This window comes from Schistocerca piceifrons, chromosome 1 (assembly GCF_021461385.2).
Source record: "Schistocerca piceifrons isolate TAMUIC-IGC-003096 chromosome 1, iqSchPice1.1, whole genome shotgun sequence".
Classification (NCBI taxonomy): domain Eukaryota; kingdom Metazoa; phylum Arthropoda; class Insecta; order Orthoptera; family Acrididae; genus Schistocerca; species Schistocerca piceifrons.
Genome location: NC_060138.1, coordinates 1,157,977,929 through 1,157,994,131, shown reverse-complemented (window position 1 = coordinate 1,157,994,131; position 16,203 = coordinate 1,157,977,929).

Genomic DNA, 16,203 nt, shown 5'->3' with positions numbered 1-16,203 from the left:
GCACCAACTTTCTCTTCCGAATGCGAAAATATTTTGTTGACAGCCACCTACGTAGGTAGAAACGCTCAACATAATAAAATAAGAGACATCAGAGCTCGAACGTAAAGATTTAGGTGAACCTTTTTCCCACGCGTCATTCGAGAGTAGAATGGTAGAGTAGTAGTATGAAAATGGTTCGATGAACCCTCTGCCAGGAGCTTAAGTGTGAATTTCAGAGTACCCATGTAGATGTACAAAACATCTCTCCGTCACGAAAAACACCTTTGTTTTAAAGACTGCCTCCCCAACTAGCATATCCGTGGCCCTTTTCCATCTACTACCCAATAACTCAAAACGAACTGCTTTTATTTTAAAAAAGATTCACTGTCTTCCATCAGTCCTATCTGATAAGGATTCCATACAGTGCCGCAAAATTTTAGAAGGGGGCAGACTACCGTGGTGCACTCAGTCGCTTTAGTGGATTCGTTGTGACACCTACGATTTCTGCCAACAAACGGCAAACAATTATTCGCGTTTGCCACAACCATTTTTAAGTGATGATTAAAAAATTTTTGTTCGTCAGTTTGGTCCCTGTGTACACATTTGTACCCAAAATCTGAGTTCATGTGGAGAACCTTACATTTTCTATTGTTTTATGTAGAACGTTACTTCTTTTCACACAATGCAGATGTCTTAACCGTTTTGCAATCCACTTTCATGTTTGGTGGTTTTACTAATCGGCAAACGACAGCATCATGTGGAATCTAAATTTCTTGGACCCGCCCACACGTTGCTAATGTTATTTCGAGTACGGCGCAGAAGTCTCGCTAGGAAGTCCTTACACATCCTCCGTAGAGTCTTGACCTATCCATCTTCTGAGGAGCTCGTATTAACTCATCTGGGAACGCACTCCATATGACCATTATCTATGGAGAATATTTTGTCTCATTTATCTTGCTTTTGCAAGCTGCTCAGTTGTGAAAATCTATTCATTTCTCCAGAATGAAATTTTCACTCTACAGCGGAGTGTGCGCTGATATGAAACTTCCTGGCAAATTAAAACTGTGTGCGGGACCGAGACTCGAACTCGGGACCTTTGCCTTTCGCGGGCAAGCGCTCTACCGACTGAGCTACCCAAGCACGACTCACGCCCCCTCCTCACAGCTGTAATTCCGCCAGTACCTCGTCTCCTACCTTCCAAACTTTACAGAAGCTCTCCTGCGAACCATGCAGAACTAGCACTTCTGAAACAAAGGATATTGCCGTAGAGTGAAAATTTCATTCTAGAAACAACCCCCAGGCTGTGGCTAAGCCGTTTCTCCGCAATATCCTTTCTTTCAGGAGTGCTAGTTCTGCAAGGTTCGCAGGAGAGCTTCTGTGAAGTTAGGGTAGCTCAGTCGGTAGAGCGCTTGCCAGCGAAAGGCAAAGGACCCGAGTTCGAGTCTCTGTCCAGCACACAATTTTAATCTGCCAGGAAGTTTCATATTCATTTCTCTTCCTGCAGTGATCCAATTGAACATGTACCCTACAGGGTTCACAGACATTTTATTGTAATTTTTTACAATTTTCAGAACATTGTTCTCTACTGTTCATTTTCAAGTTGATTACTCGACCAAACTAAATTAAAGTTCTGCATTCTCAATCTAATATCTTGTGTTCGCATATGTTTTACAACTTCCGTGTAGCTAGGCGACCCTTAAATAACACGTATAACCTGTTACATTTCTAGGATTTTTGCTTGATTGTCACGAGTTTCCGTTGCGTGCGAGCGATGAAGAGTGTTAATGAGTGGTAAATGCTCGCACTTGTTTATAGCAAATGTAGTTGATGCTTAAGGTACTAAGCCTTGTTTCAAACTCTCCCAGGTCTGTTAACTGTGTCACTATTCATGGTAATTGTGTTACGTGTCCCATGAAGGAACATTTTTCGTGTTTGGCATGTAATTTATGCAAGTACAAAATCAGCTAATTAGACGTCTTTCTTAATATTGTTACAAGGCGGTTCATTTTCAAATTCTTAAATCGTGCTGGTTGAGAGTCAACGTGTCATTGTCCGTGAGGTATTTCAAGAAGGTGGAACACAGTAAATGTTTTAAAATCATATTGCAAGTTACGCAGCATCATTTCTTCAGATACTTATGAATCAGTAATACTTAGATACTTTATCGTTAGAACATCGATAGTACAAACACCCAGAGTCTTACAGTTAAGTAAAAGTGGCGCAAGGTAGAAAAATAACGTCTTCGTATTTTAATACGATTTTAATTCTGCTTTAAGCGTTCCAAGTGCGCTATTTCCCTGTCTTTATATCACTAGGAATGAACACCGTTGGCCTTTACGAGCCTACTAGAGGCTAATGTGATTTACTACTTATTCTGCTTCACTTTTAGCATCCTTCACTAACGCCCCATATCACATACTTATACTTTCCTTCTTTTTTCCTACATTCGTCTCTCCACGTTTCATTTTCAACCTACACTGCCGACACACAATTTCTACACAGTCTTCTGCAGTTACATAGTCATGTTTCACCAGAGCGATTTTCTTCTCATATGAACGAAACACACTGCAATGGTAATTATATTAAAATCCTTTGATAATTACGAGCAATGATATGGGCAAGTCACTTCTAAAGACAGGATATTTATTTAGAAGTTTCAGGATATTTATTTATTTATTTGTGTGTGTGTGTGTGTGTGTGTGTGTGTGTGTGTGTGTGTGTGTGTGTGTGTGTGTGTGCGCGTCATTCTATTCAATGATTTTCACAAATGTAATTTAACTGACAAAGTCATCGTCGCTTTTCGACAACCTCTACAATCATAGTAGAAAGACGTAGTGAACTGCATCACAGCTATCCTTGAACAAATGGCCAGATGAGGGTCAGTGCGAATGATTTATGTGTTTCTCAATAGCACAGAAAATATTAAATATTAGTATCCCTTCCAATTATTTTTTAAGGTACTTGACGTTCTTACATTCTTTTATTTCCAGGGAAGTTTGCATCATCTCATGGTCTACATTAGTTGTAGAATTTTCCATGGATATAAGACATTTGAACGCAGTGATTTCTTAAGAGGCAGATCAGTATTATCATATCTTGGGCCTTAGATAGTTCCAGATAAAGCGCGTACATTAACTCATCTGGGCCTGCAGCAGTCTGGACCTGGTGCAAGCACTCACATACAACTGCTTCAATAGCTTCTTCCACAAAGCATTTCGAGCATCACCATAAGCTAATATGCATCATGGAGAGACTTCGATACTCCTAACAAATAAACCAGTCATCATATTAAAGAATTTCAAATCATCATTAACTCTCCTTAAGGCCTAAGCCTTTGCTCACACAGCACAGATTTAATCTCCCAGTTACTCTATTACTGACACGATCTTCAATATTACTCCACAATCTTCAAGAGAAGGTCAGTTTGTCCCGTCTAGAGGCACGTTTCGTCATTATATGAAGTGATAAAATACATGCTTCGGCTAAGAGAGTGACGGACGACGTATGAAGTTGTCACTGTTACCGTCACAGAAGTGATTTCTTACAAACAGTTGGATGTACTGCAAGAAGCTTGTGATGCAAATAAGGTAGTAGTTTTCCAGAAGTAGGGGAAGAGCTTGTACACAAATACACTCTTCAGTTACTGTGCGTCACAAGTGAGAAAACTGTGGATGATCAGGAAGCACCAGAAGCACTACTGAATGCCTCAGCTTCAATTAGAGGATTTTCTGGAAACATTTATATCTCTTTGATCTGATACTAGCGCTTCAGTGTCCGTGTAATGAAGAACAGAGTGTCAACCACAATTTTTTTGTTTGCTTTAATCAATCAAAGAATTCAGATGGTCTATTTAAAAATCTCTTAAACTGAATTCGCTTCTGCCGACGCCATGAACATTGCTAGTAGCAGAGAATAAGTACAAGGTAAAAGGTTTCTAACACATTTTTGAAAACTTTTGTAATCTGTCTTTATTGGTGAGAAGTACAGAGTGTCCTGTGAAACCGGTAACTAGTGGAATTATACTGTTAATTACCAATCTATAGCACTATCTGTACGAAACTCATATAACAATAAAAAACATTAAGACAAAACGTTAATTTACTCTTAATACAGATCACTTAACTCTGTAGGTCTGTCCTGTCAGCAACATATTACTCAAGCTAAGAGTGAATAGAAATTCGTTCCTGATTTTTTCTATTTGTGTGTATTGGAAACTTATGCTTGTAAGTTAATCAACTGAGAGTCACTGTAATCAATGAATATTTTGCTTCCGTTTGTCAACTGAATTTATTGATCCTCTATAATTGAATTGCTCGTGTGGACAGAGTGGTAAGCTCCACTGCCATGTATTTTGAGTAACAGCGCAAATGGCGCTTCCTATGAGCATCAGGAAAGTGTTCTAATTTCACTCAAAATAAGTCGGGACGATGCTGCACGCTAAACAGCAGTGACTGCTTGCCGCAGGAACATAATGACAAGCTACGGATGGAAGGCTGGCGCCAAGACTGACCTATGGACGATTATCGAGATTATAGCCACATTTGACGAGTTATAAGAAAACTAAGGTGTTCTTAGTGATACTGACATATCCGACCAGGATCCTGAGTTCATACACAATGACTCAAATGGCTCAGTTGCACATAAATTTGCAAATCTGTCGTACTTAGTATCTTTCGAGGTCATAATGGTAAATGCATGTACATACCATTATGTTCCCGAACTATGTGAAATGTAATTTTATTTTTGAATGGCTGCTGACCAAGGCGTGAGGGTGTGTAAATGCATATTCTTCATTTACACTGAAGCGTCAAAGAAACTGGTATAGGTGTGCGTATTCAATTAGAGAGATATTTAAGTATGCGGAATATGGCGCTGCGATCTTTAACGCCTATATAAGACAACTAGTGCCTGGCGCAGTTGTTAGATCGGTTACTGATACTACAATGGGATGTTATCAAGATTTAAGTCAGTTTGAACCTGGTGTTATACACGTCGCAGGAGCTATGAGACACAGCTTCTTCGAGGTAGCGATGAAGTGGGTATTTTCACGAGCGCACAGTGAATATCAGGAATCTGGCAAAACGTCAAATCTCCGACATCGCTGAGGCTGAAAAAACTCATGCAAGGACCGGACTAACGACGACTTAAGAGAATCGTTCAATGTGACAGAAGTGCAACCCTTCCGTTAATTGCTTGCGAACTGACATCCCAAAGATGTTCGGCCTCTTCGTCGAAATGTCTTGGCTCGAACTCGTCTACGGGACGAACCGCACGTGTCGCATTACACGCCCTAAATTAGGCACTTGCGACCCTTTGGTTAAATTGTCTGGCTGATGGCATATTTGCAAAATACAAAGTTAACATAACTTAATTGTAACAGTAATAATAATATCGGGAATTAAATTAACGACCCATAAATGATTTAGGCCACACAGTGGCGATTTCGTTAGATTAATGTTTATTCAGAAAGCAATCTAATAGCGAATGTGGTCATATTTAGAGTTACTCTTACACTCGAGCGCATATACATTTGACACGGTTCGATCATTCACAATCACGTCTCGAAACACAAGTCCAATACTCCGCCTTCTTAACAAGACGAAAAGTTAGAGTTCACATCAGGTGCGCGGCTGCTCACCGCTCAGAGACTAAGTCCCGTGATACCACACAATTCGAAATTTTCTAAGTTGTTTCACTTCCTAGCTGCCTAAAGACCGGCCGTCTGCTTCGCGTCTCCATCAGCATTGTCCCTCTGCCCGTCTCCGGCCGCGTTTCACGCGCCCCAACATCGTCACTCAACTGACTGGTGCAGTTTCCTTCCCTGAAGTCGTCCATCTGATTGGCTACAGCTCATTATACATCTTTTTTACATTTTAATATATTTAAATAATCAAAACTTGACCACTTTCAAGTTGTAATTAAAGTAACAACAATATCCATCACATAATAAACGTTAAATTCTTTTACATAAAACCAATACAATTTCATTTAATAAAATTGCAGCCAAATAGCCATATACAGTTACTTTGCTTAACATTTTACATTTTTGAATATTCATTTATCGATTTTACTCCTTTACTGCACAGTTCTGTGTGATATCGTTCACAGGCTTCGTTACATGGTTCACATACACATGTTCTGATTGGGTCGTGATAAGTTTTGTTTTTGCAGATTAGATGATGAAAGCCGTGAATAGAAAGTCTAGTTACGACATGTCGCTATTCGAAGTTTGGTGCTGTCCATGAGCGGTTTGTCATTGCTTCGGTGCCATAGAACTCCGGCCATATTTTTTCTCGTTTGTCCTCCACGATCTTCAGGTGCTTTCTGGAAGCCCTGGTGTGTGGCATCATATATCGAAGTCTGATGTCTTCAATTAAGAATATCTCTCTCGCTAGAAGGTACACTAGTCTAGATCTTGTTGTCTTTGAGAGACCTAGTGCTCTTTTTAGATAGGTCGATTTTACGTTTTTTAGTGTTTCTAGATTTTTTCTGTCAGATGGTCACATATAACCTCCACCCCATAGGCCAGGATTGGCAAGATTTTTGTGTTGAATATTTTCATGGCTGTTTCTAGACTGAGTAGGCGGATGTTTTTGATGTCCTGTATTGATATTATTGGTTGGACTGCACGTTGTGTTGCATGTTTTGTGAAGCATTTGGCTGTTGGTTGCAATGTCACTCCTAGGTATTTAAAGTCTGATGAGATTTTTATTTTTTGTCCTCTGATGCTGATTTCCGCATTCTTGGGTGTTTTGCCTCCTTTTCTGAAAATGACCATTTCTGTCTTTGTTATGTTTATGTGTAGTTTGTGTTCACTACACCATTTATCTATTATCTCAATGATTCTCTGCAGCTTCTGTATATCTGTTGAACCTACGGCTACGTCGTCAGCGTATGCATATACATATACATCTTCTTCATTTTCTCCCATTCGGAGTACATCTTCAGTGGCAAGAATGTACTGCAAAGGGGCTCATTGGGTCACCCTGTAAGACTCCGTTCGATTGCAGAATGGGGTTCGAAAAGAGAGGTTACCTGATATTGTAATTAAATTGTATTCGAGGATTGACTTGAATATTCTTGCCCATACGCTATCTTCTCCCATTGTGTTTTCCAGTTTTCGGACTATGAGACTTCTTTCCAGTAGGTCAAAGGCTTTGGTAAAGTCTATGAACACTGTGTAGAACATTTGTTTCTTTTGTAGCGCTTCGTGATTTAGTTTAGAAGAAGCCTGACTGCCTTAAGTGCTGATCTTCCAAATCTGAAACCCATTTGTCATTGTGGGAGATGACTGTCCACAGAGGCTTGGATTTTTTGTGTAATTATCTTTGAAAACATCTTGAACTGAGTATTTTCCAGGGCTATGCCTCTGTACTTGTTTGGGTCCATTGCGTCTCCTCTACCTTTGTAGAGAACTTTTATTGTCGAGTGTCTCCATTGCGTCGGAATTCTTCCAAGTTCCAGGCATTTGTTAAATAGTTTGGTCCATACGTGTTGGAGGGCCTCTTTTGCATCTTTTATATGTTCATTATATATATTATCGGGTCCTGCTGCTTTCTTGTTCTTCAGTGCTTTTATCACTTCTTTCACATCTTCTTCATTCAGAGGTTCCCATATGTTGTCTTTTTACTTAGTTTGATGTCGTTTCTCTTTCTTTGGGGGTGTTTTGATTCCTCTTTTGTTCAGTATCTTACTGAAGTGGTCTTCCCATTCCTTCAAGTCTATATTTGGTGTATGAGCCATTTTTCTTGGTCCTGCTGCTATGTATGGGTCTTTCTCTGCTTCATCCGCTTCTCTTTTTGCCTCTCTTTCTATGTATTCTTTTTTCTCATCTTCTATTAGTTTTTTGTAGATTCTGCTCTCTTCTGCGTACAGTTTGTATGTTTCTTCGTCATGCTGGTTTCTTAACCTGTGGAGCATTCTTAGAACAGTGTTCCTTTTGCTGTAGCATTCAGCATCGAACCATCCTTTTGCAGTCCTTGTTTTTGGGTTTGTTTGTATCACTGAAATTTTTAGGAGGTCATCTATTTGGTCTGTTGCTTTCCCAAGGTATCCTTTCTCTATTAAAGTTTCTATTTGTGTTAATTGTTCTTGCTGGTTTGTTATTTTTCTATGTACATTTTTCTTTGTGTGATTTGGTGGGTCTTTTTTGCTGGCGGTGACGATATTTATGTTTATCTTCATTGAAATGTGCTTTCGTATAGGAGTAATGGAGTCATGCCATATTGGTTGAATACTTCCTTCTATTTCCCCTCTTGTTAATACGATATCAATGGTGCTTTTCCCATTGCGGCATATGTATGTAGGTATCTGTCTATCGTTAAGTAGGGTGAAACCATGTTCTTCTAGGTTTTCAATGACTAGTCTTGTTTTATAGTTTTTGGTGTCTATTCTGCAGTTCAGATCGGCTGCAATAATGGTGGGTTTCCTGTCGCATTGTTTGATGAGTGTGACTATTTCGTCAACTATTTCTACAGCATTTGTGTGCGGTTTAAAATAGGCTGCAATTATATTTATGTTTGCTGCTTCTACTAGCATATTATTTTCTTGTTTTATGATTTTCTTGGATATTCCTCCCATGGGTCGTCCTCTTTCCCCTTCTTTCCCATTAGGTGATAATTGTAGAAATCTTTATGTTGCCAGCTGTCTATCAGGTAGGTTTTTGTTAGAATTGTAAGATCCGAGTTATGCAGAATGTCTGTTGGTGTTAGGTTAATAGCACTTTTTATTCCCTCTGTATTCCACAGGACTGCTTTTATTTCTTGCTGCTCTGGTTTTCTTCTTAGTTTAGTTGAGCTCTGCTCCCTCTTCCATTGATCGTCTGGGGAAACGAAATCGACGTACTTTTAAGTTTTCCGGTCAGAATTCTGGTTCTTGTGTGTGTGTAGCTTTTCAAACGGAATGCCTACTTTGAAAGCTTTTTTGTCGCCCAGTGTGCGCAGTTCTTCACATTTTAGTTGTCCCAGTATTCCGTTCTTGTTAAGGTATTACACTACTGTAGCAGTTGTGATGTTTCTCTTTAAGTTACCGATGTATAGCCACGCTGTTGTTTCTGCTGCTTGCATTTCTTCGTCTTTTTTTGTACCCATTATGATTTTATTATTACTCTGGTTTCTTCTGTACCAGCTCCTCCCTACCACAGTACTCCAGTTTTCTTCATAAGTTTGAATGTCACGGTCAGTAGCTTTGCACAATGTGCTTTCTGATAAATAACTAAAGAACAAAAATCACTAATATGCACTAAACTTTACAACAAATATTCTATTACCTAATAATTCAATAAGGTCTCATGCTGTCATCGTTCATTGTGTTTTGTGTGGAGGAAATGATGATCTGATGATTAACTGAAAAAATTGATAATTTAAATTTACTATATCTTTTAAACAAATGAAGTTACAGAGTTGATATTTACAATATTTGTCATTTTACCGATGCGCTTTTACATGAAATGTTGATCGTTAAGACCGACTAAAGCATTCACATTTTAGCATTCAGGCTTTTGTTACAAAACTTGTTAATTTCACTTTAAAACTAAATCCTAAAGTATTATAGATATGATGAATATTCAAGTTTTACTAACATCACCACAAACATTTTATGGGGGATGGCTGATTAAAATTACTGTGGCTTCATTCCCTGCATTAGTACAGAATTAAATAGTTTTCATAAATGTTTCCGTTTATGGACGATCTCAGGTCCGCCATATTTAACACTGCTATGTCTGCTTGGGCACAAAAGCCTTCTGCTGGGTTTCCCTATGACGTAGGTCCTCGTCTGTCTCACTCGTACACTACAGCACTTAGGCCTCAATAGACAATAGACGCGTCTGAGTTTCCCCATCTCGTGGTAAATCTGCACCCTTTGTGTCACCCGGTCCTGGACGACTGGATTAGTTTCACAATTCCTGTAGGCTGACTCTTCGGCCACATATTTAAATGAGAGCGTAATGCTAGTTAACTAACATGATGCAGATTACAATCCTGGGCCATCAACAAGTGTCTGCGTGCGAACTATTTAAGGGAACATCATCAATATGGGCTTTCGGAGCCGAATGCCCACTCGCGTTCCCTCGATGACTGCACGACACAAAGCTTTACGCTTTACCTGGGCTTATCAACGCAGGTATTGGACTACTCATGACTGGAAACATGCTGCCTGGTCGGACGAGTCTCGTTTCAAATAGTATTGAGTGAATGGACATGTGCGGGTGTGGAGTCAGCCTCTTGAATCCTTGAACCCTTCATGTCGGCAGGGGACTGTTCAAGCTGGTAGAGGCTCGGCAATGGTATGTCGCTTGTGCAGTTGGAGTGATGTGGGATCCCTGCTTCGTGTAGATACGAGTCTTGCAGGTGACACGTACGTAATCATCCTGTCTGATCACCTACAACCATTCTATCCATTTTGCATTCCGATGGACTTGGGCACTCCAGCAGAACAATGCGACACTCCAGACATCCAGAATCGTTACAGACTGGCTCCAGGAACAATATCCTGAGTTCCATCACTTCTACTGACCACCAAGCTCCCCACACATGAACATTATTGAGCATTTCTGGGATGCCTTGCAACGTGCTATTCAGAAGAAATCTCCACTCTCACGTACTCTTATGGATCTTTGGACCGCCCTGCAGGATTCAGGGTGTCAGTTCCCTCCAACACTACTTCAGACATTAGTCGTGTCCTTGCTACATCGTGTTGTGGCACTTCTGCCTGCTCGCAGGAACCCTACACGATATTTGGCAGGTGTACCAGTTTCTTGCCAAATATCGTGTAGGGTTTCCGCGAGGTGTACCAGTTTCTTCCTCCTCCCATGAACCATGGACCTTGCCGTTGGTGGAGAGGCTTGCGTGCCTCAACGATACTGACAGCCGTACCGTAGGTGCAACCACAACGGAGGGGTATCTGTTGAGAGGCCAGAGAAACGTGTGGTTTCTGAAGAGGGGCAGCAGCCTTTTCAGTAGTTGCAGGGGCAACAGTCTGGAAGATTCACTGATCTGGCCCTCTAACACTAACAAAAACGGCTTGGCTGTTTTGGTACTGCGAACGGCTGAATGCAAAGGGGAAACTACAGCCGTAATTTTCCCCGAGGCAGCTTTACTGTATGATTAAATGTTGATGGCGTCTTCTTGGGTAAAATATTCTGGAGGTAAAATAGTCCCCCATTCGGATCTCCGGGCGGAGACTACCCAAGAGGCCATCGTTATCAGGAGAAAGAAAACTGGCATTCTACAGATCGGAGCGTGGAATGTCAGATCACTTAATCGGGCAGGTAGGTTAGAAAATATAAACGGGGAATGGATAGGTTAACGTTAGATATAGTGGGAATTAGTGAAGTTAGGTGGCAGGAGGAACAAGACTTTTTGTCAGGTGAATACAGGGTTATAAATACAAAATCAAATAGGGGTAATGCAGGAGTAGGTTTAATAATGAATAAAAATAGGAGTGCGGGTAAGCTACTACAAACAGCATAGTGAACGCATTATTGTGGCCAAGATAGACACGAAGCCCACGCCCACTATACTAGTACAAGTTAACTAGCTCTGCAGATGAAGAAGAATTTGAAGAAATGTATGATGAGATAAAAGGGATTACTCAGGTAGTGAAGGGAGATGAAAATTTAATAGTCATGGGTGACTGTAATTCGACAGTAGGAAAAGGAAGAGAAGGAAACGTAGTAGGTGAATATGGATTGGGGCTAAGAAATGAAAGAGGAAGCCACCTGGTACAATTTTGCACAGAGCATAACTTAATCATAGCTAACACTTGGTTCAAGAATCATGAAAGACAGTTGTATACATGGAAAAACCTTGGAGATACTAAGAAGTTTCGGATAGATTATATAATGGTAAGACAGAGATTTAGGAACCATATTTTAAATTGTAAGACATTTCCATGGGCAGATGTGGACTCTGACCACAATCTACTGGTTATGAACTGTAGATTAAAACTGAAGTAACTGCAAAAAGGAGGGAATTTAAGGAGATGGGACTTGGATAAACTGAAAGAACCAGAGGTTGTACAGAGTTTCAGGGAGAGCATAAGGGAGCAATTGACAGGAATGGTGGAAAGAAGTACAGTAGAAGAAGAATGGGTAGCTCTGAGGGATGAAGTAGTGAAGGCAGCAGAGGATCAAGTAGGTAAAAGACGAGGGCTAGTAGTAATCCTTGGGTAGCAGAAGAGATACTGAATTTAATTGATAAAAGGTGAAAATACAAACATGCAGCAAGTGAAGCAGGCAAAAAGGAATACAAACGTCTCAAAAATGAGATCGACAGGAAGAGCAAAATGGTTAAGCAGGGATGGCTAGAAGACAAATGTAAGGATGTAGAGGCTTATCCCACGAGGGGTAAGATAGATACTGCCTACAGGAAAATTAAAGAGACCTTTGGAGGAAAGAGACCCACATGCATGAATATCAAGAGCTCAGATGGAAACCCAATTCTAAGCAAAGAAGGGAAAGCAGAAAGGTGGAAGGAGTATATAGAGGGTCTATACAGGGGCGATGTTCTGGATGACAATATTATGGAAATGAAAGAGGCGGTAGATGAAGATGAAATGGGAGATATGATACTGCGTGAAGAGTTTGACATAACACTGAAAGACCTAAGTCGAAACAAGGCCCCGGGATTAGACAACATTCCATTAGAACTACTGACAGCCTTGGGAGAACCAGTCCTGAGAAAACTCTACCATCTGCTGAGCAAGATGTATGAGACAGACAAAATTCCCTCAGACTTCAAAAAGAATATAATAATTCGAATCCCAAGGAAAACAGGTGTTGACAGGTGTGAAAATTACCGAACTATCAGTTTAATAAGTCACAGCTGCAAAATACTAACGCGAATTCTTTACAGACGAATGGAAAAACTGGTAGAAGCCGATCTCGGGGAAGATCAGTTTGGATTCCGTAGAAATGTTGGAACACGTGAGGCAATACTAACCCTACGACTTATCTTAGAAGAAAGATTAAGGAAAGACAAATCTACGTTTCTAGTATTTGTAGACTTAGAGAAAGCTTTCGACAATGTTGACTGGATTACTCTCTTTCAAACTCTGAAGGTGGCAGAGGTAAAATACAGGGAGCGAAAGGCTATTTATAATTTGTACAGAAACCAGATGGCAGTTTTAAGAGTCGAGGGACATGAAAGGAAAGCACTGGTTGGGAAGGGAGTGAGACAGGGTTGTAGCCTCTCCCCGATGCTATTCAATCTGTATATTGAGCAAGCAGTAAAGGAAACGAAAGAAAAGTTCGGAGTAGGTATTAAAATAGATGGACAGGAAATAAAAACTTTGAGATTCGCCGATGACATTGTAATTCTGTCACAGACAGCAAAGGACTTGGAAGAGCAGTTGAACGGAATGGACAGTGTCTTGAAAGGAAGGTATAAGATGAACATCAACAAAAGCAAAACGAGGATAATGGAATGTAGCCGAATTAAGTCGGGTGATGCTGAGGGAATTAGATTAGGAAATGAGACACTTAAAGAAGTAAAGAAGTTTTGCTATTTGGGGAGCAAAATAACTGATGATGGTCGAAGTAGAGAGGATATAAAATGTAGAGTGGCAATGGCAAATAAAGCGTTTCTGAAGAAGAGAAATTTGTTAACATCCAGTATTGATTTAAGTGTCAGGAAGTCGTTTCTGAAAGTATTTGTATGGAGTGTAGCCATGTATGTAAGTTAAACATTGACGATATATAGTTTAGACAAGAGGAGAATAGAAGCTTTCGAAATGTGGTGCTACAGAAGAATGCTGAAGATTAGATGGGTAGATCACATAACTAATGAGGAGGTATTGAATAGAATTGGGGAGAAGAGGAGTTTGTGGCACAACTTGAGTAGAAGAAGGGATCGGTTGGTAGGACATGTCCTGAGGCATCAAGGGATCACCAATTTAGTACTGGAGAGCAGCGTGGAGGGTAAAAATCGTAGAGGGAGACCAAGAGATCAATATACTAAGCAGATTCAGAAGTATGTAGGCTGCAGTAGCTACTGGGAAATGAAGAGGCTTGCACAGGATAGAGTAGCATGGAGAGCTGCATCAAACCAATCTCATCAGGACTGAAGACCATAACAGCAACAACCAGTTTCCTTGGCTGTGGAGAGTATATATGTAGAAATAATAATAATATTAATAATCATCGTTGCTATGCAGGTGAACTGCGAGTGATTTCCTATTGCTCTTAATATCGAGCTGTCTATCATTGTCACAAATCTCATCATGTAGAGTCAGAGGTTCGAATGATGAGAGTGATTAACTTAATTAAAGGTAGGAGTTTTGAAGTAATGGAGTTGGTTAAAATGTGAAGGAATATTGCTAGCCAGAAGACGTATGTGTTACATTCTGTTGTGCGAATCAGTGCTATGATACCGTGGCGTAATTGGGTCAGCGTAGCATCGAATTTAGCAGCACGAAGAAGAACACTGTGTTACCGACCAGCAGAGGACTTGACAAGAAGCAGCTCGCCACAGGCCCGGGTGTCAACATCGAGGACGGTAATCGGGCCAGTTACGCCAGGCAAGCAACACCAGAACGTTCCTCTGGGTAGAACAACAGCAGACATCAGCTGCTTAAAGCCGAACTTAAGAACTGACAGCCAGCTCGTGAACATCGTCCATCGTGAGGCGTGGGAGTGGCGCTGCGCCTTTGTCACTTAGAGCCGCCTCCAGTTCGGAGTCGTCACTGCCATTGCAATCATACCAGCAGTGACCGTCGTATTGTAGGTCATCGTCTAGGAGGCGTCAGAATGTCGCCGCCGCCGTGACTATTGTCGGAAGCCGTCAACAGGCTATCGCCTGTCATAGGAGTTATCACTTTGGGTCCGTTATGCTAAAGCACTGTATCCATCGTCCTGGGACGCAGCAGTCACAAATACCAGGACCGGGGCAAGAGTCGGTGACCCTGCCCCTCCGACGCCAGACCACCGTGGGATGGTCGGTGAGACGGGGCACTGACTCGTCCCACTGCCGCCACGCCCTCCCCGACCCCCAGCCACGACCAAACAGTGGCCAGTGGTGCGTGGTTCCAGCCGCCGCAGTATGTACTAGCAAGGCCGAAGCGCCGCCGTCGAGGCAGCAGATTTCGAGTTACGTCAGCGCAGCTACAGATACAGCAGCGGGGGACCGGGAACTATCCGTGGATACACCCCCACCTTCCACGCCCTGCAGAGAATCCACTTTCGAACCCAGCAACGGGCAGTGGAGTCCCGTGCCTGTTAACACGGCGCGTTTACGGTGCTTTTCGATGCGAGCGTTTACGGAAGAACAAACGAAGGGATCTTCTCGGTAAACGTTGAAATGCATCTGAGAAAGGAATTTCAAGCAGAACAGGTGTAATACAGGAGGAGAATATATATGTCGCACTAGAGATATTGTATATAAAAAGAAGATGAAAGACCTAACTGCCATTGTTCTCTTAAATATTTTGTTAAAGTAGATGAAAGAAAGGCGAGGTAAAAGTTAAAAACATTCAGGAAAACAGATGACTTTTATGTTCAGAATCCATCTGGATGTCAACCGACGGAATATATGGAGGTGGGATGTTGACTTCTGAGTAATTAACATTGTTATTGAACAGAGAGATATTTTAGCATGGCTTCTAGTGCAATGTAAGTTTCGGCAAACGTGGGACGCAAAAACGTATTTCTTACTCTTCGACTAAGTTACGACGAAAAGAAGAAAGTTAATCTCTTTCTGTCCCCCTTAGATTACATCCCTTCTGCTCATTACGGATTTCGTTGTAACTAAACCAAAATGTCTGAATGTTGGACTCATCTGTGGTGAGAGTGATGGGTTACTAAGTTTTTTTCGAGCAACGAGCTGTACAGTTAAGTCATTTAGTAACTCTGTGTAAATTTTCTCATATGATTACACACAATTATATTTAGTTGTCGGCATACGTGATTTGGGAGACATAGTGGTATCTACACAATTGTAGAGTGTCTGTTTTTGTATATTTCATATGTTATAGCCTGTTTCTTGTCCTTTATGTATGTGTATCAAAGAATATAGATGTTAAAAAGGCATCCAGAACAAAATGGATGTTAGAATAAAATTATTCAGATTGGTGGATGAATTGTAAACTTGAATTCATTGTACCTCAGAACTCCCGTTTTGGAGCCTACCATTTCGTTACTCTGAGCAACCCAATTACAGAACATAACAACAGGTTAATGTATCCACTACAATTCCTAAGAACTGGCGCTACCGTCCAACCAAAATGCTT